Below are 23,602 nucleotides of genomic sequence, written 5' to 3'. Positions count from 1 at the left end.
TATCTTCTCTTTAGCGAGATTCACTTCCCTGGTTTTCTCAATGCCTTTTCAAACTGTCCAAAATAACGCTGTCAGAGCAGCCCTCAGAATCCCAAAGAGACCACATCTCACAGGCCGAAGAGACGCCCACTGGCTTCCCATTAGAGATAGGATCACATTCAAGACATTCACACTAACACACAAATGCCTTAACCTCTCAGCCCCAACATCTCTCTCAGAAACCATCTTTAAAAACACATCATCTCGCCCCAAAAGAATCAAACCACACCAACAAACTGCGCGTCCCTCACATCCACAAAGCAAAAGCAGGAGGTATTGGTTTCCCACACATTGCCCCCAAACTTTGGAACTCATTCCCGAACACATTCAGAGCAGAGACCTCGCTCACAGCATTCCGCAAATCTCTCAAATCCACCCTATTCACCCAACACTGCCCCCTCAATCCAGAAACCATATCTGTACCATGTAAAAATGTATCATAACATGTAAATTTGTATGTAAATTGCAACTAAGTTCGACTGTCTGTAACAGTGCCACAATGCCCCCGGGCTGATGTGTGCTTTATAAATAATAAATATATAGATAAATAGTGGACATCCCTCTGCCGGGTTTACGTCTGTCAACACACTGTTTCTCTGGACTTTAGACCTTGACCCTTTCGCCAGCATCCCTTGGTTGCGTTCACTCCTGCTAACTTCACAGTCACAATTCAATGCTGGTGGGATTCATTTCCCTTTCATTTACACTGTTTGTAGATCAAAGTCTTTCAATTGTACAGGGATTTTGCTTGACCCCTAGTATGACCACTTTGGCCTATTACGCTGGCCCTCTTATGGCCTGCTGGTATCTATAGTTTCTCTCAGATGGGGACTGACCAGAGTCTCTGGAGTTAGCACCCACGTGGTGCCAGTCCCCCTCTGCAGCTGGCCTCCCCATAAAACTTCACAGTTCTTTCACAGTTCCCTGAACTTGGTGCAAAACTTGCCAATGTGATTATCAATTATCACAGCCTGGTTCTTATCGGCTCTCCCCTCGACTCACAGGCTGTGATGAACAGCTTGGCTACCTCTTCAATGGAGTCAAGGGCGGTACCACGGTCGCAGGAGCGTCTCTCGCTCCTGCTTATCGGCGTAGGTTTGCCCCATGTACCGTTGACATCTGCTGCAAGACATGTGCTACTGTTTGCAGTCTTAAGCGTTCTTCCTCGAAGGTACTATGGTTCTAGGATGAAAAGGGCAAGATCACTTCTCCCCACCCTCTCGATTCCTGCCGTCTTCCTCCTTCGTTTGAACTGCCATGCCAGATTAGCCGTTTCATCATGCTGTCTGCAGTACTCGTACTGTGCTCTCTGGTTCAGGCTTTTATCCCTGTGGGGGAAGGGAAAAGGCTGTCGGGTGTGTGTGATTCTGATCAATTGCCTGACTTTGCCTGACCCTTGTGTTGGGACACGTCAGGCTCTGGTGTTAGTCTCTTGTCCCTGTACAAAAGTGTTCACGTGCCAGAAAAGGCAGGGAGGAGGCAGTTGTTTTGAATGTTATACGTGAGCGGAGGGGGAAAACGTGTCAAAGGTAGGGGAATACTGCGGCTCACCTGTCAGTGTTCCACTCTCACTCCTCAAGGACCCCCCCATCCGGTGTTCCTCCCTCACTGGTCTACCCCCAGGAACTGGATTCAATAGCGTTGGCTGTGTACTGGCCACCTAGATGACAGATCCTCAAGGTTTAGACAGGGAGACACCTTCAGGTTTCTCACAGTACCCTTCCATCTCCCTTTTCTTTTCTAAAGTCTCCAAGCCCCTCTTTTTTTTTTTTAGAACAAGACGGTACCCAAGCCTTAAAAGGGGATTATACACTTAAAAAAAAAAAAATCCCAAAACCGGGCAATACTATGCAAATCTATTAGCTTTAAAGAGAGGGACCAAGAGCCTCTCATAATAGCGCATATGACAGGGCAAAAAAATAAAAGTTGCCATAAGCTCTACTTCTATTTTGCACATCAGGCATCTTGCCTCCATACGCCAACCTGCTCTTAAGTTTTTTGCCCAGCAATAAGCCGGGTTCTCTTTATCGGACATCTTCATAATTTGTTAGTGCAGGTCAACTAATCTTTTGTTTAGTTGCTTGCTAGTATGACATATCACTTTTTGCTGGTTTAAGGATCTCAAAAGACTCCTTAATATCCATTATCCACTCTTTCAGCCTTTCCTTAAGATCTCAATTTACATTACCATTTAGCAATGTTGGGGAGCCGTAGTATATGTTGGCATTAATACTTTCTTATGTAGGTTCTATATTAGAAAGCCATGTAATATCTTCAACTCCCCTTTTGGTAAGCAAATGTGTGATATAATGGGTGAGGGTTGCATTTGGATTAGCCCAAGCCATAATAGAGTCGTTTCTAAGGCCAACTCATCCTGAATAAAACTGTTTAACGCCCTTTCATTTGCAGTTTTTTTCTTGATGAGTTTTTTTTAACTAAAAATGTTAAATCGAAAAATATAGGGGGCGGGGGGTTCACGGTCAAAATATTTTGTGCTGAACCAAGGAGAGCTTGCAAATTCTTCAAGAAAGAATGTTCTTCTCTTTGGACAGCTCCTTGGTAAACAAAGCCCCACACTGCCAAGCCATATTTTAGAGCCCCCAACGTTGGAGCTGTATAGATTTGATGATATTAGTCAGTTGTTGCTTCTGCTGTTTTATAAAACGAAAGATTTCCCCCCTCCCCCCCGATGGACTGTTGCATTAGAGATAGCTGTTTAGATAAATGTTCCTCCACCGGAAAGAATTCGGAAAAGCAGATCCCGAGTTAAACAAAGTAATTAACCCTCGTTTGGGATTTGCACCACATAGCGGGACATTTTATATTCTTCCTTTATCATCAGCAGCAAACCACGACTGCAGATTTTTTCAAATTAACTTGTAGATCTAATCGTCCCATATAGGTTGTACATTTATTCATTAGGAGCTGTAGGTCTCTTGGAGTACGAGCAATGTGGACTGAGTCATCGGCATACACCAAAGCTGGACTCGACAACCCCCCTAATCTTGGGGACATCTGCATTACAGTCAACCAGTTCTTTTTGTAGGTTAATGTAAGAGAACACAATAGTGGGGCCAATTTGCACGCGTCTAACCATTGCTCGAATTGGGAACCAGGGTGTGCATGGTCTCCCACTACCAGATCTAACAGGCCTCATTATTGGTATGTAGAACCATACATATCAATGATGCTTGCTGGACAGCCATGGGTCCCAAGCACCCCCTCATGTTTTATTCTGGTTAACTTTGTTGAAAGCAGTGATTGGCAGGAGTGTGTTGCCTGTGGACTGTGGACCAAGCCGTGTTTTTTCCTGCTCTATTGTTGAGGGAGGAGCTGTATTAGTAAAATCCTTGGCCAGACGCGGAGCGTCGCGGAGTGTGTTGCCTGTGGACTGTGGACCAAGCCCAGTGTTTTTTCCTGCTCTATTGTTGAGGGAGGAGCTGTATTAGTAAAACCCTTGGCCAGACGCGGAGCGTGGCAGGAGTGTGTTGCCTGTGGACTGTGGACCAAGCCCAGTGTTTTTTCCTGCTCTATTGTTGAGGGAAGAGCTGAATTAGTAAAACCCTTAGCCAGACGCGGAGTGTGGCAGGAGTGTGTTGCCTGTGGACCAAGCCCAGTGTTTTTTCGTGCTCTATTGTTGAGGGAGGAGCTGAATTAGTAAAACTCTTGGCCAGACGCGGAGCGTCACAGAGTGTGGCAGGAGTGTGTTGCCTGTGTTCCCTGGGAGCCTTGGGCGTCTGGCGGTAGAGCAGCAAAGGGAAATGGCAGGGAGAACGCTGACCCGTGCCCAGCTGAGGCACGTGGAGCGCAGTGAGACCAGTGGTGGACTCAGCAAAGGAAGGGGAACCAAGCCCCCCACACTAAAGCGGCGAGTCCCTTCGAACCTTGTTCACCCTCCTACACCTCTTATGCCCCCCTTTCATCCCCTTCCTCTCCCTGAGCTCTCTCCGCACCCCAACACGGAGAATTGAGAGACTTAAACAAACAATGATGCTGTCAGTCACATATGGGAGTGAATGAGGGGGAACTGGCCGTGGGAGGGATGGAGTGCGGCGACGGCCGTCCAGCCGAGGATCGACATGTGAAGGCTGTCTTTTGCTGCTCACACACGGAACTTGTGAGCGACATGGAAGCTCTGGAAGCATTGGTAGCTTCAGAGCACACGCCCACTCCCCACCCCCTCTCCCTATGCACTACAGATCAAAGTAGCAATAAACGCCCGAGTTCGGAAACCCAAACTGTAGAAATTTATGACCGAAACATCGTAAGCAAGAAAATAAAAAAAATAAATGGGGTTGCATCGACTGCGAGCGGGCTCCTGGAGCTGGAAACTGCGAGGACGCGGAGAGCATCTGCTGCCCGTGGCGTGAAGGTGCCTATAGTGGGAGGTGCCGTGAGGGAGGTGAGCGCGGAGGCGGCTACAGAGGAGGGTTGTGAGGGAGCGATGGAGTTCTGTGGCCGACCCCGTGTAGCGCAGGATTATGGGAATGTGCCTGACAGCAGGAGAGATATCTCTGAGCTGCAGAAGGCAGGAGGCTCAGACGATGAAAGTGAAGTTAACGTGGAAGCTATGAGCAGCCACAAAGGAAATAATTCTACAAATAAGTCTGCAGACTCTCCCAACCAGTTGGAAACTCAGAAGACAAATATTTGTTCCTTGAAAATACTGGCGTGGAAGAAGGTAGAGGCGGCGAACAAAAACGAAATAAAGAAAGGAAATGCCACGAGTGTACATGGCATTAGGAAAGAAAATAGAAATCCACCATATAGTGCCTCTGACAGCTGTAAGGAAAAGTGGGATTTACTCGAATATTCAGCTCTAAGTGAGCAATTAAGACAAAGGTGAAGATTGCCGAGATTGCCTAGTGAAGGTCTCAATAAAGGCAATGAGCGGAGCAATACCCCAATTGAGTGCTGAAAAATCTGTAAGAAGACAGAACAAGTGGCGGCGGAGGCACAACCAAGGGCATTCATCATCAGGACAATAATCAGACGAACAAGAATGGATTAACCCATTTTATGGGGGCGACATTACACAAAAGAAAAAGTTAATCCCAGCCCCCACGTACCAACAAATAGAGTCAGAACCATGGGTACCGGCTTCCATCTCTAGTTTGCAACCTGAGACCTCCACAAGCCTTCAGCAACAATCCCGAAGAAACTCCATTGCAGTAGCGGATCAAGTGATCATAGATCTGGCACTATTAAATGCAAAAATGGCGACAAAGGGCCCGAAGTATGCAAGTAGCAGAGTGCAAGACGGGGTTGAAGTGAACAAAATCAACCCCGCTGATAGATTAATAACTCCCACAGACACGGCTGCAGCAAGACATCAGATCATGATAGAGGCAAGGAATGACACACAGTCAAAAAGAACCCGTAACGAAGCAAGTTCGGAGAGCGAATTTTATCACTCACAGAAACGTGCAAAAAAACAGTATGGTGAATAATATGCCAAAAGCCGGTATATCTAAACAGAAGAACAGGACTAGCGGCCCAACCGAGAGCGGGATCTCAACTGTATCATCAACTACGGAGTCCGACTTAGAAAAATCAAATGAAGGGCCACAGAAAGATAAAAACTCAAAGTTGATCTCCCGAAAAGAACGGGACGGGATGATGGCCTCTAGGGCAGTAATTGAAAAAGTAGTGAATGAACTACGACAGATACTGATGTCAGCCACAACAATTGCAGTAGCCCCTCTGACAAAACTATATGAGCAACTAAATGAGACCTGCAAGGACCAAAACACCTTGATCGCCTTATTGAGTGCGAAAGTGATAAAAATGGAAAGTGATTTGCTCGAAATGACCTTACAAAACAAAATGGATCGATGTGGAAATGAACACTCGATCTTGGCCCTAAAAGAAGCATTAAAAAGTAATGCTGAGGACAAACGCTTGTTAGCAGAGGTCGCAAAACAAGCTTTAACCATACTGAACAAAGAGCAAGAGAGGAGAACGAAGCTTTTCTGTAAACAAGATCTGAGTCGAAGAGCTCATAATCACGTTCAGCTAATCACAGGAAGTGAGGCTCAAAAGAATCAAAATCAATCAGAACAAAGAAATGATTGTTCTCATCAATGTCCCTCCAAGTGATCATCAACACATGAGTACACATCCTGACAAAGGAGGAATAAAGTTCGCCCCAAGCATAGTAACCCTCGATAAAGAGGGAGAGCTAACTGAAACAAAAAGGACCAGCTTGTCGCTAAGGATGCGCAGCTGGTGACAGTTGACTATAAATTAAGTAACGGAGACGCAAGTGAGCAATTGGAGCCTCAGTGCTCCCTAAACCAAGAAGAGCTACTTGTGCCTCCAATTGAGGGAATGAATTCACCCACAAGTATAACAGCAGAGACGCCGAATATAATCTCAAGGGACGGGATCAGTGCGCCAAGGGGAACTCCGACAAAGCAATCAGCGCTAAATGAGAAGTCCACTGAACATGAATCGTTTGAAATATTCGAAAAAACCACATTCCTCAAACAAAGAGAAGGAAGCCAAAAAGACACAAGGAGGGGAAATTAAGCAAGGCAAATCTAAAAAGTAAACAAGAAATATGGTGGCGCAGAAGAACAAAAATGCAAAAAGTATTTCGAATTTCTTTAGAAACATCAAAACCTTGAACGTGACAATCAATAATGCTGAGACGAACAGGGAGGTGGCCAATAAAAAGGGCGCAGAGAATGGAAAGCAAAGTGAACGATTGGAGTCTTCAGCGCCAACCGAGAAGTCCAAGATGAGGCGGTGGGTAATGATCAAGAGAGCCATGGAGAAGAACTGATGAATATGTCAGTATATAGCATACATGATGAACAGGAGGAAAAGATGATAAACGAGGTGTAACAGATACCCTCTATTAATGAGAAGGCCACAGAACCCGTAGAGACAAAAACACCAGAGACTGAGAACCCGAAGACCGAATTACCAACCAAAAGAATAATCCGGCTAATTGCCTCACCAGAAAAAGAGGCGAAAGCTAGCGGTAGCGCAGTAGACCCTTCGAATGTAAAACCCTTCTATACGATAGAAGAAAAATTTAAATGAAGTCTGATGAAAAACAAGCTTGAGTCTGAAAAGTGCAAGAAAAAGGCGATCACAGAGGAGACTAACGCCGGCGCAAGCCACGAAGGACGTTCCATACCAGTTGCGTAACAAAAATCCAAGATCAGAGTCTCAAAAAAAAGATGAGAGCCAGATGAGTGGCGAGAAATTTGGAAAGCCAGTGAACCGCGACTATGAAAGATCAATCATGACAAAAATGCCCTTCAGGATCTTAATCGAAAGAATTGAGCCATAAAAAGCCGATCAGCCGTTAAATAGAAACCTGGTGTTACAACTGTTCCATTTTATTCCTGCCTTGCGGGCAATTAAGAGTGCAGAAATAAGCCGTTTAGAACTGCTAAATGAAAACGGATGTGCAAGCGAATTGCTACACATCGAGTCCTTGAAAATAACCCAACAGGTGATAATGTGTGAAAGACTCCTAATAGAAGCAGGATTTCAGATCTACGAAGTCGATAATGCATTATCAACAAAGTGGAATCCAATAAAAGAAACCCAGAGTGCTGATAGTACACACCTTGCAAAGAATGAGAGGCAGAGACCACAATCTACGAAAGAGCAAAGCAAGAATGACGCGATAGCAAGAGGAGACGGTACAAAAGTGTCCAAAATCGAAATCACAGTGACCAATACACCTGAGGCAAATGGGGCGCCCAATCCTACAAAAAAAAAAGCGATACCAGCACTGACGAGGAAAGTAAATGGGCCTGGCTAGCGAAGACACTAAATGAACCCCTGAGAAGTTAATGCCATGAGGAACAAAACCAGGTTAGATGGGCAACATGGAACACCAGGGGTTTTGCACATCTAGCAGTTCTCTCCGCAGAGTTATTACGAACATGTGACAACCTATGTTTACAAGAAACGTGGCTGTCTGAATGCCCATGCATTTACGGCTTCGAGGTCGTGATGAATCCCGCTGTAGTCCAGAAGAAGGGACGCCCCAAGTCAGGTCAGCTCATACTAGTCAATCGTAATTGTGGATTTGGTATCAAAGCAACGAGAAATCTGTCACCTAATATACAATACACCAAATAGGAGTCAAACCCCCAGATGAGAACAAAGAAAAGAATAGTCCATATTTTCCACATATATTGGAATCATCAGGACCAAAAACGGGCCAATCTAATGGATGAACTTTTGGATGCCGTAGACAGTGTGATGGCAAATAATGCGGAGACGAATATGGTGATATGTGGCGACCTCAATTTAAAACTTATAGAAACAGTGGTAAAGAGTTCAGCGAAGGTGAAACCCCTGATAAAAGAGGTGAAGATGAAAAATACATGGCTAGAAGAAATGGATGATAGATCCCTGAACATGACGAATGGGAACACAAAGGGAGACATCCCTCCGGTGGCAGCGTGGGAGAGGAATGCAGAAGTCCATTTTAGATTATTTCTTCCTAACTGAAACCATGGCTACAGAAACTACAGCGTTGAAGGTGATAAAGACCGATCTTTATCACCTTCATGATGACATGATAAAACCTCAACCCAGTCAGCCAAATAAATATCCTATTGAGTACCGGGAATTTATGGAAATCTATAGAATGGCATCAAAATGCCCAGCAAAGCCTCAATACAAATAAACATACATTCAATGAACAAATCGCTGAAAGAAAAAGAGATCTAAGGAAAAACTGCCATAAAATTAAAAGTGGAAATAAGGCAGACCAGTGACTACAAATAAGATCACTGAAGAACAAATACAGAAATTGGGTTAAAATTTACAGAGCAACGCTAGAACAAAACGACGCTGAAATAATGTGGAAGACATTCGTGCAAAGTAACTCTAGAGGCTTTTGGACGCTGGTGAACGAAGCGGACAATCCGCAAAAGGCAGTGATCGAAAATATGGTAACAGAAAGCCAGTGGGAAACTCAATACACTTGAAGAAAAATTGGCTACAAGCTCTTCTGAGTTCCCTATGATCCAACCTTGGGACCTGTCCTTTGAGCAGGACGACAAAGGAGTGTATTAATAAATGTAGTGCCTCGCGTGCGGCGGGGCCAGATGGCCTATCAAATCAGATGCTTAAAGAAAATATAGATGAATGGACTGAGTTCTGCGAAACGTTATTTAGAAATATCACAAAAGAAGCTTGTATACCACTGACATGGAAAGAGGACATAATTGTACCTATTTTCAAAAACGGATGTCGAACGGAGCCAACTAACTACAGGCCGATAGCCCTGCTCGATGTGGTTGGAAAAATCTTTGCCACGCTGCTATTACAGAAGCTGTCGGCTTGGTTGAAAACAAGCAAAGCGATTGATATCAGACAAACAGGCTTTGTAAAGGGTGTGGGGTGCAGCCTGAATCTTCTGCTGATCAATCTACTAAAAATGGAGGCGATCCGCTCAGGTCAGAAGGTTTATTTAGCACTAATTGATCTTGCACATGCCTTTGACGGAGTGGACCGGGAAACCCTTTGGCTGAATCTGAAAAAGGAAGTCCAACTAGTCTCATATTGGCTATAAAGGAGCTGTATTCCCAAATTACAGTGAAGATCCGGCTGGACAACCAAGGCCATCACTCAAAGGCAATTCCAACTGCCCGAGGAATAAAACAAGGGTGCCCATTGGGTGCAACACTGTTTAACTTCTATATTTGGGAAAAGCGTTTAAAGGTGTAAGTAGTACTCCGCCCACCTTGAATGGTATTCAAATTAGCAGGCTCCTATAGGCAGACTATATTGTGTTATTAGACCTCACATCTATGGGTCTGCAGCAAAAATTATCAACCCTGAAAGCCTACACAGAGAAGATGGGCTTAGAAGTAAATACGGCCAAATCAGAGATCCTGATCCTAGAAAATCTAAAAGGAGCCACCTTGAAAAAACAAAAATTTCACTGGACATTGGGAAAGGAACTGAAAAAAGTGAAGAGCAGCAGATATCTAGGAGTTTACATCAACTCGAGCCTATGCAATGAACCAATGGTACAAAAAATTCTAAGCAAATGCAAGCAATTAACAGCACAAGTGCTGGTAGTCCACAGAAAATACGGGAAATTCTCGTATAGACCAGTGTTGAACATTTACAAGCGCAAGGTTGTCCCAGCACTAATTTTTGGAGTGGAAAGCATGTTCGGTTGTTCCTGTGAAATTTGGTCTCGCTGTGAGGGCATGATCTGGAAAAAGATCTTACAAATGCCAGTCAGTTATCCAACGGCATGTGCCCTGTACGAAGTAGGAGTGGTGACCATGAACACCAAAATCACATGGAACATGCTCTAACTATATGGCAAGACAGTAGAATATGCAGGTCCGCAATATGAGTTACTGGTAGAACAAGAATCAGCCGATTCTTTAACAATGGAGAGTGAACTGCAAGAAAATCCTGCAAGAGGTAGGGACTGACGCCAATTTGTTCATAAACAACCCAAACGCCATAAAAAAGAAACTCTCTGAGTACGATTGGATTAGGACAATAGAGAAAAGAAGTGCTCACAGATGCATGGCAAACAGCCCAGTAGAAGCAAAGGGTGTGAACCAGACACTCCAATACATGGAATTGTTTCTGTGCAAAATTCTAAGGAGGTACTATCTGAGATTCAGATTGAATTTATACGAAACAGGAGATGTTCTCGGCAACAGAAGGAACTGGGCAGGCAAAAATGTGAGTTGTCGGTTTTGCCAAGCAGATAACAAAACACTGAAACATCTGGTACTGAATTGCACTGGACTCAAGGACGTACGATCCAAATATTTCATTCAAGAAAGAAACCTGGTTGCAACATACAGTACCGAAGACTGGTGGATACGCCTGCATTGCAGCACTCACAAAAAAGTGTCACTAGCAGTTGCTTTGTTTCCCCAACAGCTGGAAAAAATGATGGATAAAAAAGACGGAGAATCCAAGGAGCAGCCAACCTGATGCAACAAGTGAACGACAGGATGCAATTGAAATTATAAAAAGAGACTTGTGTTTGCTTGAGTGTACATAGCAATGCATATATAATGAATTGCGAGAAGTTTTAAAAGTTAAAGATTTTATAGGTAGAATTGTAATATGTATTAGGTAGCAAATAACTAGCTAGGATTTTGTTGTTTTCTTTTCCTTTCTTTTTCAAAAGTTTGTATAAAATAAATTAAAATAAAAAAATAGAAAAAGAAAACAGTGATTCGGTCCATGAACACCAAATAGACAGGTTCTGCTTTATATTCAGAGTGAGCAATCAAAATGTATAAATGTAACCCTTGCTCCATGGTTACGAGTGACTGTCGGAATCCCAATTAAATCGGAGCCAAGATAGACTGGGAAGTAACCCAATCTTACAAGATGTTCAAGAGGCATCTCACAAATAATTTAAAACTTGCATTTAAAAGTGAGATCTGCAGATACATTGGGGGCACTCTACACCCCTTTTTAAATATAGGCACAAATATTGCTCTTTTCAAGTCATCAGGAATTTGATTGGCCTCCAGTATGTATAGGATCAAACAAAATGGTCACGATTGGTCACAGGATATCTATACAATCCCGATAATAATCGGCAGGAATCCCATCTGAGCCGGGGGCTCCATTCCGCTTGGATGTCTTGATGGTCTTGATCACTTAGTTTTAAACCCTAAGGTGCCTTCCATGTTTATCCTTGGAGGTTCCTCAATATTGCCTCTTGAGCTAACCTGTGTCCTAGAGCTAACCTCTTCTTTATCATTCGCACTTTCATTTACTTTGCCAAAAATGTGCCACCCAGCTATTATCTGGGGCATCAGTTTCCAACCCAGACATCTTTTCATATATCTTATCGTTATGCACCGCAAAATGTTTTTTGCATTTTTTTCCTACTTGCTGTCTCCAGCTTTTCCCATGCATTAATGTCCAATTCAGATTTCCGTTTCCTAATAGCATGTTTATAGCTGACACTATCTACCCTTTTGGCGTCTCTCCCTTTTTCAATAGGCTCAGTAAATATTTCTTTGTGAATCTGCAATTATTATCAAACAAGCCCTTTTCTCCCTCCGTCTACTTATTATTTACACTTATAACAAGAAACACCTCCTGGATGTTGGCTGCGAGTTTCCTGTTAGTTTGAATAATTGCCATAGGATTTGCCTTATCATTTTAACGAGAAGAAGGACATAAGAAATGAAGAAGAAAAGTGGGGGAAGTACGTTTTTTTTTTTATTTGTCTATGATTCAAAAATTGAAGCTTTACAAAAGTAATTTAAACATTAAAACATAGTCCTTTCATATGTAGAAATTAAAGATCATCATCATGATCATTGTACTTCAAGAGTGTTTAAAACAAAAGACATAAAACAAGAAAACCAAAAGTTACAAACGAAGCATCATTGCATGTCATAGTGCGCTAATTAATTTTCAATATGTTTGCAATATTTTACTAAGGCAAATATCAGAGGCCTGTGATTACCATGCATCATTCTTACCCAGAGTGATTCAGGGCAATCTACAAAGTCTATGTTTACAAATTTCATTAACAAAATGGTTCTCTTGGTTTTAAAATAGAAACAGTATAAAATTAAGTGTTTCAGCGTTTCAACTGGTTCATCACATGGGTGGAAGCGGCATTTTATAGTCGGTATGGTATCATTAACTTGGTCCCAATGTGTTGTCCTTTCCCTTGTATGATATTGGTTGAATAAGTACAGTGGGGGTGATGTAAGGACAGTGGGGGTAAAGACAACGTGCGGGGGGTAAAGACAGCAGAGGGAAGGGGTGGGGGGGGGGCGGAGTACAGACAGCGGGGGCAGTACAGACAGCAGGGGGTACAGACAGCAGGGGGGAGGGGGAGTACAGACAGCAAAGGGGGAGTGGGGGGGTGAGGGGGAGGGGGAGTACAGATAGCAGTATGGAATGATTGGGAGGAACCTGCATAAAAAGGTGAAGCTTTTTGGCTTGGAAGGCAGTCGACCACTGGACGAGGAAATCCGAAGAATAACTTGGCTGTGCTGAAGCTCCGAATTCGCCTCGACTAGAGAAGCCCTGCAAGGACGACTTCTCCCCTTGAGTTGGTGGGACCAATCAACACCAAAGTGAACTCAATTGGACATCCTCTCGAAGCTGGTTTTACTTCCACTGCTGATGCTGCTGGAACCAAAGTGCTAGGGAGAGGAACACCAAACCGAGTGCGTTGCTTTTAAGTCAGACCTGAGCTCCAGGAAGATCCTCCGGACTCCCAGGAAGAAGGACTGAGCAAGCCTGAGCCACCTCAACAGAGTGCTGGACCCCAGATGCGAGGAAAGTCCGAAGTGGTATCCGAGAACCACAGTGATGTTTTTTGCTGGAGACGCGAGGAGCTGAAACCGCAAAGTGCCACTGATGTGAAGATAGCCGGTTGCTGTCGCTGACAGTCCCATTGCAGTGCAGGAGTGCCCAGAAGTCCCCCCTCTTGTCCCCACGACTGAGGACCAGGAGCAACAGGATCTGCAGCGCTGCACAGGAACAGAAGCCAGTTGGAACCATTTCTTCTAACCAAAAGGTACTGTACAGTTTAAGAGAACTTAACTTTTGTTGTGTAGCCTCACTTGTTCTCAGTTGAGACTCATCTTCGTTGCTTTTGCAGAGTTGCTTGCATCTTTGGCTTATACAAGCCTCCCAGTTTGTGGCCCTACATTGATTCTACTTTTTCTACAAAGACTTCTAAACATTGTGCAAGACATTTACTTACCTGCAAGAAGTACTTCAGCTCACCTAGACTTTAGCTAACTTAACACTGGCTGTCCTGGCTCCCTGAATGACTCTTCTCTCCTCAGTCCTTGTGTTTCACCCATCCTTCCAGGAAGGGGTTAACTTACTTTGCATTGGGGGTTTCAAAAGTACTTACCCGTTTCAGAATAATTGTGTGATCTAACACCTTTCCTTTGCCACTCATCTTAGTATTGCTCTAAATGTGCCAGTGATGTATTAATGTCCACAGTGTCCTAGCAATTTATGTCACCTGAGGATGCAGGGAGTGTCTGTGTGCCATCCCAAATGGTTTCTTACTGATTTAGAGAAAGAAAGGTGTGTATTTTGGAGTGCATGTGTGTGTTACTATATATTGCCCCTTCTGAAGAAGGCTTATTCGAACTGACTGTTAAATAAATTAATAATTGTTTAAATCAAGAAACCTTGAGTGCAAGTGTTCATTTGGATACTGGTCACTGTGAATCTCTGCAATAATTCTACTGCTCACATTGACCCCTCTTGAGATAAGCCTGGCTGCACAACCACACTACCAACCTGTGCAGTACAGACTTACACCAAATGTTGGGATCCTATTGCCAGGAGACCAAGGTTGTTGTAGTGCACCCAAAGGGTACTGCACCAAATCTTGTCTAACAACCTCTAACTTTATCAGTGTTCTCTTGGGCTACGTTTATGCTCCGAGTTCTTTGCACCTCACTACAGCCATCCACCCTCCTTCGACTAAGTCTGGCTGCTTACCATTCTATCAAACCCTTGTATGGTTCAGGCTAAACCTAAGTAGTGTAACCCTTTTCACCCCAAGGTGGGTGGTCTAGGACAGTACTTCTGTAAAAAAAAAAATAATTTAAAAAAAGTATATATATATATATATATATATATATATATATATATATATATATATATATATATAATACACTGGCTTGCTAATTACTGTGCTGTCTAAACCATGGCACTTAACTATTATGCACTCACACTGCTTGTTACGAGAGATTTCTTTTTAGCAGCGTTCCCGCCGTAGACTACTATGCAACCCCCCCAGTTTTACTGCTTTATTTTTGTTCCTGTTCTGCCATTTTGAAGGGCAGTAAGGCCTTCAGTGTCCCTTCCCTTGCCGTTTGCTTATTTGTCATGGGAAATCCGACTAGTCCTTCCAACTATAAGTACTGGCAAGCTAAGTTTCCCAGTTGAATTCTTGTATTTTTACATTGCACACATCACACCTTACAGTGCAGTGCAGTGGGTTTACTTTTCTATCACCCTAACTTTTTACACTTGGGATTTTTCGTTACTTTTATATGTGCCTAAAAATAAGCTGGTGGCAGCAGTTACATAATTGTTCTTATGCACATTCGGGTTTACCGCGTAAGGCTACAAAGCTTGGCTGGTGCAATGACATTTCTGAGTTTTTGTGGCCATATTGTGTTCAGATGGATTTCTAGAATCTTGCCTGGTGGAAACATTTTAGGAGACCAACCTAGTTCTAGTGGATAGGGGTACTCAGAGGTTAGCCAAAATCCAATAAAGGTAAACATGGATAGCAGTCAAGGCAATTCTCAGGCGAGCGAGTGGGATCTGGGGTCCTCAATGATTCCAACATGAAGCACGCAATTCAATTTGGACAGGAATGTATAAAACTACATATATTTTTTGTAGGCCTTAAACACACATTACAAAATGAAGGAGACCACCAGGGGGTGCGGACCAAGATGGTCACGTGAAGACCGAGTTCCACTGAACGCCGCAAGTAGAGCTTTCAAGGAGAGAGAGAGTGCTCTTAGATATCTCACGCATCAGACTGGAGACCACCCGGGCCACATGGTGAAGCCCGCGCAGCGGACGATTGAAGGTCGTAGGGAGCGTGGGCGGGCGAGGAAGAGCCGGCGTTCAAGCCCCACTGCGGCCTCCGATCATAGCAAGGTGCTGCAGGGGTAAGGAAGCCACCCAATAATTGCAAGCGGCCAGCCGTGGGAAGAGGGAAGAGCTCAGCAGCTGACGGAGCCACGGCCCACCTGTGACTGTGATGGACACTGCAGTTCGCAGAGCCGCTGGGGGCCTGCAGCAGAGTGAGGAACATAGCGTCCCACAGAGCCTTCAGTGGGGACACTGGGAATATTTGGACAACCCGCACAGCAGCCTCAGAATGAAGGAAGGTGCCGCAGAAGAGTGGGAGCCACCCAACGTAAGAGGCCACCCCCGAGAGGGAGAAACCAGCAGACCGAGCAGAGGACTGCCTGGTACAGACCGAGGGACTCTGCAGTTGGCGGAGCAGCAGGAGGCCCGTGGCAGAGTGAGTGATTAAGCGGCCTGGGGTGACGCAGGCCGCCAACATAGACACCAGGAAGACCCGGCTGAGTCCCAGGGGCCGGCCCAATCGACTTTGTAGTACTCAAGGGCCCGGAGATCATACGCCCCCCCGCCCCCCAGCTGGGTGACCGCGGTGCCCTAGGGCGACACCAGGAAGCTGGTAGGGGGTGCCTCACCAGGGGACCGGCACCCTTAGACCTCAGGACTCAGTCAAACTACCAACTTGTGTAGTACAGGCCTATACCAAAAGTTGTGTTACTTAATGGCTAGAGGACAAGTGTTGTGCAGTCTCCCACAGGGTTACTACATCAATTCTTGCCTTACAGATATGATCAATGGGCTTGAGGCCAAGGATACGTCTTGCAGCCCTGTTCTGGATAAGTTGTAGAGGATGGAGAGTACAGGCAGGAAGATTTAGAAAAGAAGCTGTTGCAATAGTCTAGCCTTGAGAGAACCAGAGCTCTGGAGACAGTGAGCTTCTGGGGGAAGTGAGGAAAGGAATTATACCTCTGAGGAGGTGCAGCTGACAGTTTGACTTTTGAGACGTCGGCAATGTAAGGAGAAAAGGAGAGGGTGGAGTCGAAGAGGACGCCAAGGTTCTTAGCCTCACAGATAGAAGCAGGAAGAGGACCCAGACTGGGCGGCCAGAGAGAGGAAAGGAGGAAGCTGGTGTTCCGATGAGGAGTATCTCTCTCTCTCTCAATGGCATTAAGGCAGAGATCATTGGTGGCACACCACTCCTGAATTGCAGACAGTCAGGAATAAGAGAAGGAGTAGAGGCGGTCAAGCGGAGCCTAAGAGAGAGCTGGGTGTCATCCAACTAACACTAAGTTGGAGCAGGATGGCATGTGTTGCGGTGGCCGAGAAGTGCCAGGTATTGGTTGAACAGCCAGGGAGAGGTTAGACCCCTGGGGAACACCACAGGCAGAGAGAGATAGAAGAGAGGAAGGACCCAAGTTGGACCCGAGAGGGTCGGTCAAAGAGAAAGGGTTCAGCCAGGCCAGGGAATGATCAGTGATAACCAGGTTATTACGGAGGAGCTTGAGCAGGATGGCATGGTTGACTGTCGAAAGCAGAAGATCGATCAAGGAGAATGAGGACAGAAGGAAGGTTAGAGTGCAGGTTGTAGAACAGGTCTTCATGGATGTTCAGGAGAGCAGTTTCTGTGCTTCTGGCCGCTCTAAAGCCAGACTGATGGTCATGGAGACAACCAACAGATTCTATATGAAGGTTAAGCTGGGAGATGGCCAGCTTTTCCAGGAGTTTGCCCAGGAAATGGAGTGAGAGATCGGATGGTAGTTAGCCGGAGAGGAAGGATTTGCAGAGGGTTTATTGAGGAGGGTGTGCACAAGGGAGTGCTTCAGGGGGAGGGGGAAGTTCCAGTGGCAAAAGAGTGATTGCAGAGATCTGTCAGGGCTGGAGCAAGGGTGTTGATGTGGTCCTTGATGGTTCTGGAAGAACAGGGAAGAACCCGTTTTGACGAGACTTTCATAGATCGAACTTGTCTAGAAACATTGTCTGGGGTGAACAAGGGAAAAGAAGAGAAGGGAGGTGGAGAGTAGGCCACAGGCAGGCAAGGAGAGGAGGAGGAGGAAGAGAGGGTGGGCAGGATGTCCTGAGTTTTAGCAATGAAATGTGAAGCCAAGGCCATGCAGAGGGCCTCGGAAGGAACAGGAGAGGTAAAGACTGCAGCAGGGTTGGCCAGCTCCTTGCAGATTTTGAAGAGTTCGGCAAAGTAGCTGGATGCCGCAGAGACGCCTGTTTGGATGTGTGCTCTCTTCTTGGCACTGGTAGAGACTGCACTGCCTTTGGAGCAGGCAGCTGGCCGGTTTGTCAGAAGGTGCACCTAGCCCTAAACTTCCTCTCAGCCACCCTGCACTTGCATTTTGATGGTGACTAGGTCAGAGTCGTACCAAGAGGTGCACTAGGATTAGGGCTTCAAACAGATCCTCATAACATGGGCAAGTACATCAAGAGTGTCGGAGATAGAAAGATGGAAGTTAGAAAGGGCTGTGTCAGGATGCGAGTCAGCCAAAAGGTGCAGAAGGAGGAGAGAAAGTATCGACGAAAGCCTCCACCGACACACTCTTCATGTGTCAGATGAACGAGAAGGTAGGTGGCACTGCTGGCGTCGGCTTGGCCTGAGGGGGCGGGGGGAGGGAGCCTCAGAGGGTGTGGAGGGCCGAGTAGGGGGGGAAGGGAGAGTGGGAGGGGCACACTAGGGCAGGGGGGGCACAGAAGGAGGAGGGGCACACAGCAGACAGAACAATAACCAAAACTCAGATACAAAATCTAGACAAATCAATTGCCAACGGAACCTAGAGTAAAGAATGGACACAGCAAGGATGCCAGCAATACAGCGTAAAAATAAAAAAAAACAGGAAAAAACGAAAACAGTGATAGAAAAACAGAATAATCAAACAGGGAACTTATATAGGAAACGATGAACAGCAGGGAAGCAGGCAATACTATGAAGCAAACAACCAGTTGAAATGAAAACACCAAAGACAGAGCAATCAACCAGGGAAACTAGAAAAAAATGAAACGCAGGGATGCAAGCAGTACGATGTAAGCAAACAGCCATGGATAGTAAACACAAAGGTAGGACAAACTACCAAGGGAATCTTGAGGGGAAAAGAAAGCAACAACCATGGAACAAAATCACTTAAGTACACAGTAGGTCAGTTTAAGGGGGTTAGGAAGGGGCAAGGAGAGAGCCCGCAGGAGATGCAGAGGGCACGCAGCAGAGTGGAGAAGGCCTGGAGTTGCAAGGGAGCGTGCACAATCAATGATTGTGAGGGAATGCACGCGGTCCATGTTATGGAGAATTTATTTCTGTGCTAAAATACTCCCACCTTAGAAACTCCCAGCTCTTTTGCTAGTCTTAGAACAATTTTAACCCCTGAGTGGGACCTTTTTCTCACTCCCTCGTGTTCTTTTCCCCCCGATTTGGATTTTGAATTTTCACAGTTTTTAGAGTCTAGCAAACTCCATAGGCATCTGCTTTTTGTATGGTGACACACAGCAGCTTCAGTACAATGTCACTGAGAAATCCATTGGATTCCGCTTAAGGTTTAAATACCTTTTCTTGGGTGAACTAATGTTCCCAAGAATAGTAAGGTGAAATTGATCTCATTTGCCTTTTCTCTTTGTAGGTCCAGCACACACCATCTTAGGATGAGTGCTGGGGGGGGGGGTTGCTTAGTAGCCCCTTATCCTACTTTCTTATGTAACATTTTTTGTTAACCTTACTACTTTAAATGGCTGGTGGCAGTGGTTTAAGTTTTACTACCATTGTGCTTTTCTACCGCAGGCTGAATCCTCAGCTGCAGTACAGCACCCATGGGTGTCCATGTTTAGTCAAAATGGCCCAGTCTTCTTTTTTCACCATTTTTGGTTTGTGAGGTCTTTCTCTGCTTTTGATCCTGTGCGTTGACAGATTTGAGCCCTTTGTGCGTTTTCCCTTTGGCAGGCTTCAGCCCTGAAGCCCGCCCCTGGCTCCAGTGTGTCTAGGACAGGATGTGAGGGAGGGTCCCGAAACACCCCTGTCCTTTGTCTCTAGGTGTCCCGGAACGAAACCATTCCTGATTGGCCGGCTGGCTGTCTGTCCCCCCGGTGTGCGATTGACAGCCTAGGCTGTGCATGAATGGGAACACTTGCTTAAAAGGTGAGGGTTTTGGGACTACAGGCAGAGTTGACCACTGGAAGAAACATCCAAAGCAGAAATTATTAAGAGAAGCCTGCTGCACCCTCCAGGACCTTGAAGTACCGGTGGAGCCCCCGTTGCTTTGCTGACCTTTTTCTTATCGACAGAGAAGCTCCGGAAAGGACGACTTCTTCCATTGCGTTAGTGGTACCAACTAATCCAGAAACAAACTCCACTTTGGCGCGATCCCAAACTTGTTGTGCCTCTCCGTTGCTGCAGAAGCCCAATGCCAGGGGTCAAGTGTCCATAACTGAGTGCAATGTCTGCCGCGGAGCAAATCTGGCCAAAAGCTCCAGAAGCCTCCCAAGGACCCTCCATCCGCAGGAAATCCCGATCCAAGCGTCCCCTTACCAGATACCTGGACCAAAGAAGCAAGAAAAGTCCAACCAGTGATTTGTTCTGCATTAGTGCAGTTTGCAAAGCGTGGAAACTGCGAAGTGCAGCTGAATCGAAGAGAGCCTGTAGCTGCAGACGACCGCCTCGAGTACTGCTGCAGGAGACCTCCAGACATCCTCCCTCTTGTCCCCACGACTGAGGCTCAGGAACCAGGGTCTGCACCATGTAGCAAGACAGAATCCAGCTCGACCACTCTTCTTCAAACCAGAGGTACTGTTTGGGCTTGGAGGTACTTACCTTCTTGCCTTGAGTCGTGCTGTCTCACTTGAGATTTGTACTTGCTTAACTTGGAGTTGGTTGTGCGTCTCAAGTGATTTCCTTTGAAAAATCTTACTTTGTGAAAGACTTTTATCCAAGAACTGCATCAGAACTATAGAATTTATCCAAATAACGTTGGCTGTCCTGGCTCCCTAAAGGCACTCTTCTAAATCCATTGACTCTGGTCTTGCTGGACACTCCACAGGTTGTAGCTTATTGAATACTGTTACTGCTGAGAAAGGCTTACCTGGATTTCACCTTTTTAAGAAACGGTTACAACCTTTTTATTTTCCTTCCTTTCTGCAACCCAGAGTCCACAAATTATATTTGTGTGATATAAAAACACAAATACTATCCTGGTTATTGAAGTTATTGAAGGAGAAATGTATTGAGCATATTCAAAGAGTTTTCACCAGCTTATTCATTCTGAAAAATAATTCCAAAGTTTGCTTGAACCGTTACAAACAATTGCCTTTTTAAAGAATGCTGATTTAAAACTGATGTTAAATAGATAACTATTTATAACTGGAACCTTGAGTGCGTTACTTGCATTGACAGATTTCATTTGCACAGCTCTACAGCTCACATGTACCCCTCTTGAGATAAGCCTGGCTGCTCAGTCACACTACCAACTTGTGTAGTATACACCTATATCAAAAGGTGTGTTACCTAATACCAAGCAGATAATTCTTGTGTAGTCTCACACAGTGTGACTGCACCAATTCTTACCTAACAGCCCTGGAAGCAAGGGAGCGCACTCAATCAAGGATTGCAAGGGTACACACGCAGCCCAGGATGCAAGGGAGCACATGCAATCCAGTATTGCGAAGGAACGACCGCGGCCGAAGGTCGCGAGAGAGCGAACACAACCTAAGACTGCAAGGGAGCTCACGTGGCCAAGATGTGAGGGAGCATACATGGCCTAGGGTGCGAGTGAGTGCACGTGATCAGGGATTGCGAGTGTGCATGGGGGTGGGGGGAATGGCGGCCACTCAATCAAGGATGCCCCTGGCCTTGGGCACCTGTCACCAATGTGGGTTGCCTGTCCCCAAGCCTAGCAGCATTCCCTGGGAGGCCCAGTGGCATCCCCCATCCCTCCATGGAGGGTAAAGCTGTAACGCAGCCTAGCCAGAGCTCTAGGACAGCCGGGAAAGCTGCCCCCGGACTTGGGCGTCTGCTTCGCATGTGGATCGACTGACCCCCAGCCCAGCGGCAGTCATGGGACGTCCTGGCAGGGTTCCCCTCCATCCCCACAGGGAAAAGCTGTAACATGGCATGGCCAGAGCTCTAAAATGGTCGGGGGTCCACCTGTCTCCAATGTGAGTCGACCGTTCCAAAGCCCAGCAGTGATCCCATGGAGCCCGGACAGGGTCCCCACTCTTTCCCGACGGGAAACGGGCAGAACAGCCCCCAATCCTAAAAATGTTTTTCTTGTGGCTTATTGCTCCTTACTTCTTCCCAGGGTTGGCAAAATGTGCCCCCCCGGCCCCAGGGAAGCAGAAAGGATCTGCTCAACCATGGGTAATTACTAAGGGGGCTGTCCCTACAGGCATAGGGCCAGCCCCCTGATGCCTCCAAGTGTCCCTCTGGCAGAATTGCCCTATGTTTTGCCTTCCTTGGGGGCGAATGGGTGCATAACAGCACTAATTTGACCCAAAGAAGGCAAAACAACATTATTCCATCTTGTTGCCATTTCTGGGTGGTGGGGGCGGATTCCACTCAGAGAGCCCACCCCCAAGAGCATATCACTGGCGGCCTAGTAGTACTTGCTGCTTCCCAGGGGTGGCAAAAATCGGGTCAGATCCACAATTTGGCCAATGGGCCCCTCTCAACCATCACTTCTCAGTACAAAACCTGGACCAAGTGCCTCTAGTGGTGGGTACGTCCCTCGCCCTTATGCGATGCTAACCGATGGTTACATTCGCGTAGATGGGACCACCGAGCAGGACACAGGGCATCCATATTTTGTGCCCCCTTCCGACTCCATCTTGGTAACCAGGTCTCACTGCGATAGTACAAAACGTATCTCTCCCTTTTGCCCGCTGCTGTAGCTCGGAGCACATGGCCCCCACCCTCGTCCCCACTCCAACTGGAAAACTCTGCAGCTCCATTCTCACGCTGAGGCCAGAGCTGCTTGCAACAAATAATAAATGTAACACATCCCTTTTCCTCTTAAGATCACTGTCCTGCGTGTGAACCAACATGAGCCAAGCGCAGAGCTTGTCCATCTCCACAAAAGTGTCCTTGCCCTCTTACCCTCGCCAGTTGAAACTTATTGCCATTCTAACCCTGTGTCCTTGCAAGGCATCCCTTTCATGTGCCAGACTGCCAACCTTCCTATGAAACCCACCAATAGACCCCCCAACTAACATTAGACCCCTGTGCAGTATATCGTGCCCAATACTAACAAGTGCCACATACCTGAGATTCTTGTGAGACTAACCTTATAGTTCAATGACAGTATTATAGTGGTCAAGGCCCATAAACCTGTGACCTGTATAACCCAAGTGTGTAGATAAACTCTTGAGTGATTTGTATAACGACATGATACACTACTGAGAGTCTTTTGATCAACTGTTATTTAGTGCGTGCATTACTCAGAATGTATTGTCTTAGCTTAGATAGTGACCACTGTGTTTCACAGCGACCTGACCTTCACCCATCCTGAGCACAAATGTTTGACATCAATCCTCATGCCAACCAAGCAACCAACCCGGAGGAAGAGATGATGCCCACACCTAAGTCACCACCACAGCTGACCAATCCCGGTCCAACGTAGCATCATATGATAAAAATGTACATGTACTATATAAATGTGTTGTAACCTTGATGTGGTCAGAGCACTCTCTGCTTGAACTCTCGCAGCCTGCTCTTTTGTGCCTTATTCCCTGCCCAGGGAGTGTCTGTTTTATTCATTTCACACATGTGAGTCAGGGTGGGCACAAACACCCTCCCTGAAGGAGGGTGTGGAAATCCTAAGGGGGCTGGCCCGCAGGCATGGGGGCCAGCCCTCCCGATACCCTCAAGCGTTCCACTATATGTGGAGTGTCATTTATTTTGTCTTCCTTGAGGCAGATTGGTGCAAAACTGCACCAATTTGCCCCCAAAGTAGGAAAAACAACAATATGTCATCTGCTTGGAATATTTTCTGGGGGTGGGGGGCTGATTAGCCTG

At 46.0% G+C, this 23,602-nt stretch overlaps 1 protein-coding gene across 1 annotated transcript in view; it reads right to left on the bottom strand.

Moving 5' to 3' along the window:
* The window catches only part of PSMC2 (proteasome 26S subunit, ATPase 2), a 233,299-nt gene that overhangs the window by 118,749 nt on the left and 90,948 nt on the right, over positions 1–23,602 (bottom strand). The window lies entirely within an intron of this gene.

Source organism: Ambystoma mexicanum, chromosome 12 (genome assembly GCF_040938575.1).
Source record: "Ambystoma mexicanum isolate Mex_15411 chromosome 12, UKY_AmexF1_1, whole genome shotgun sequence".
NCBI lineage: Eukaryota > Metazoa > Chordata > Amphibia > Caudata > Ambystomatidae > Ambystoma > Ambystoma mexicanum.
The sequence above is the reverse complement of the archived record's forward strand: the minus strand, read 5'-3'. Positions and strand labels throughout refer to the sequence as shown.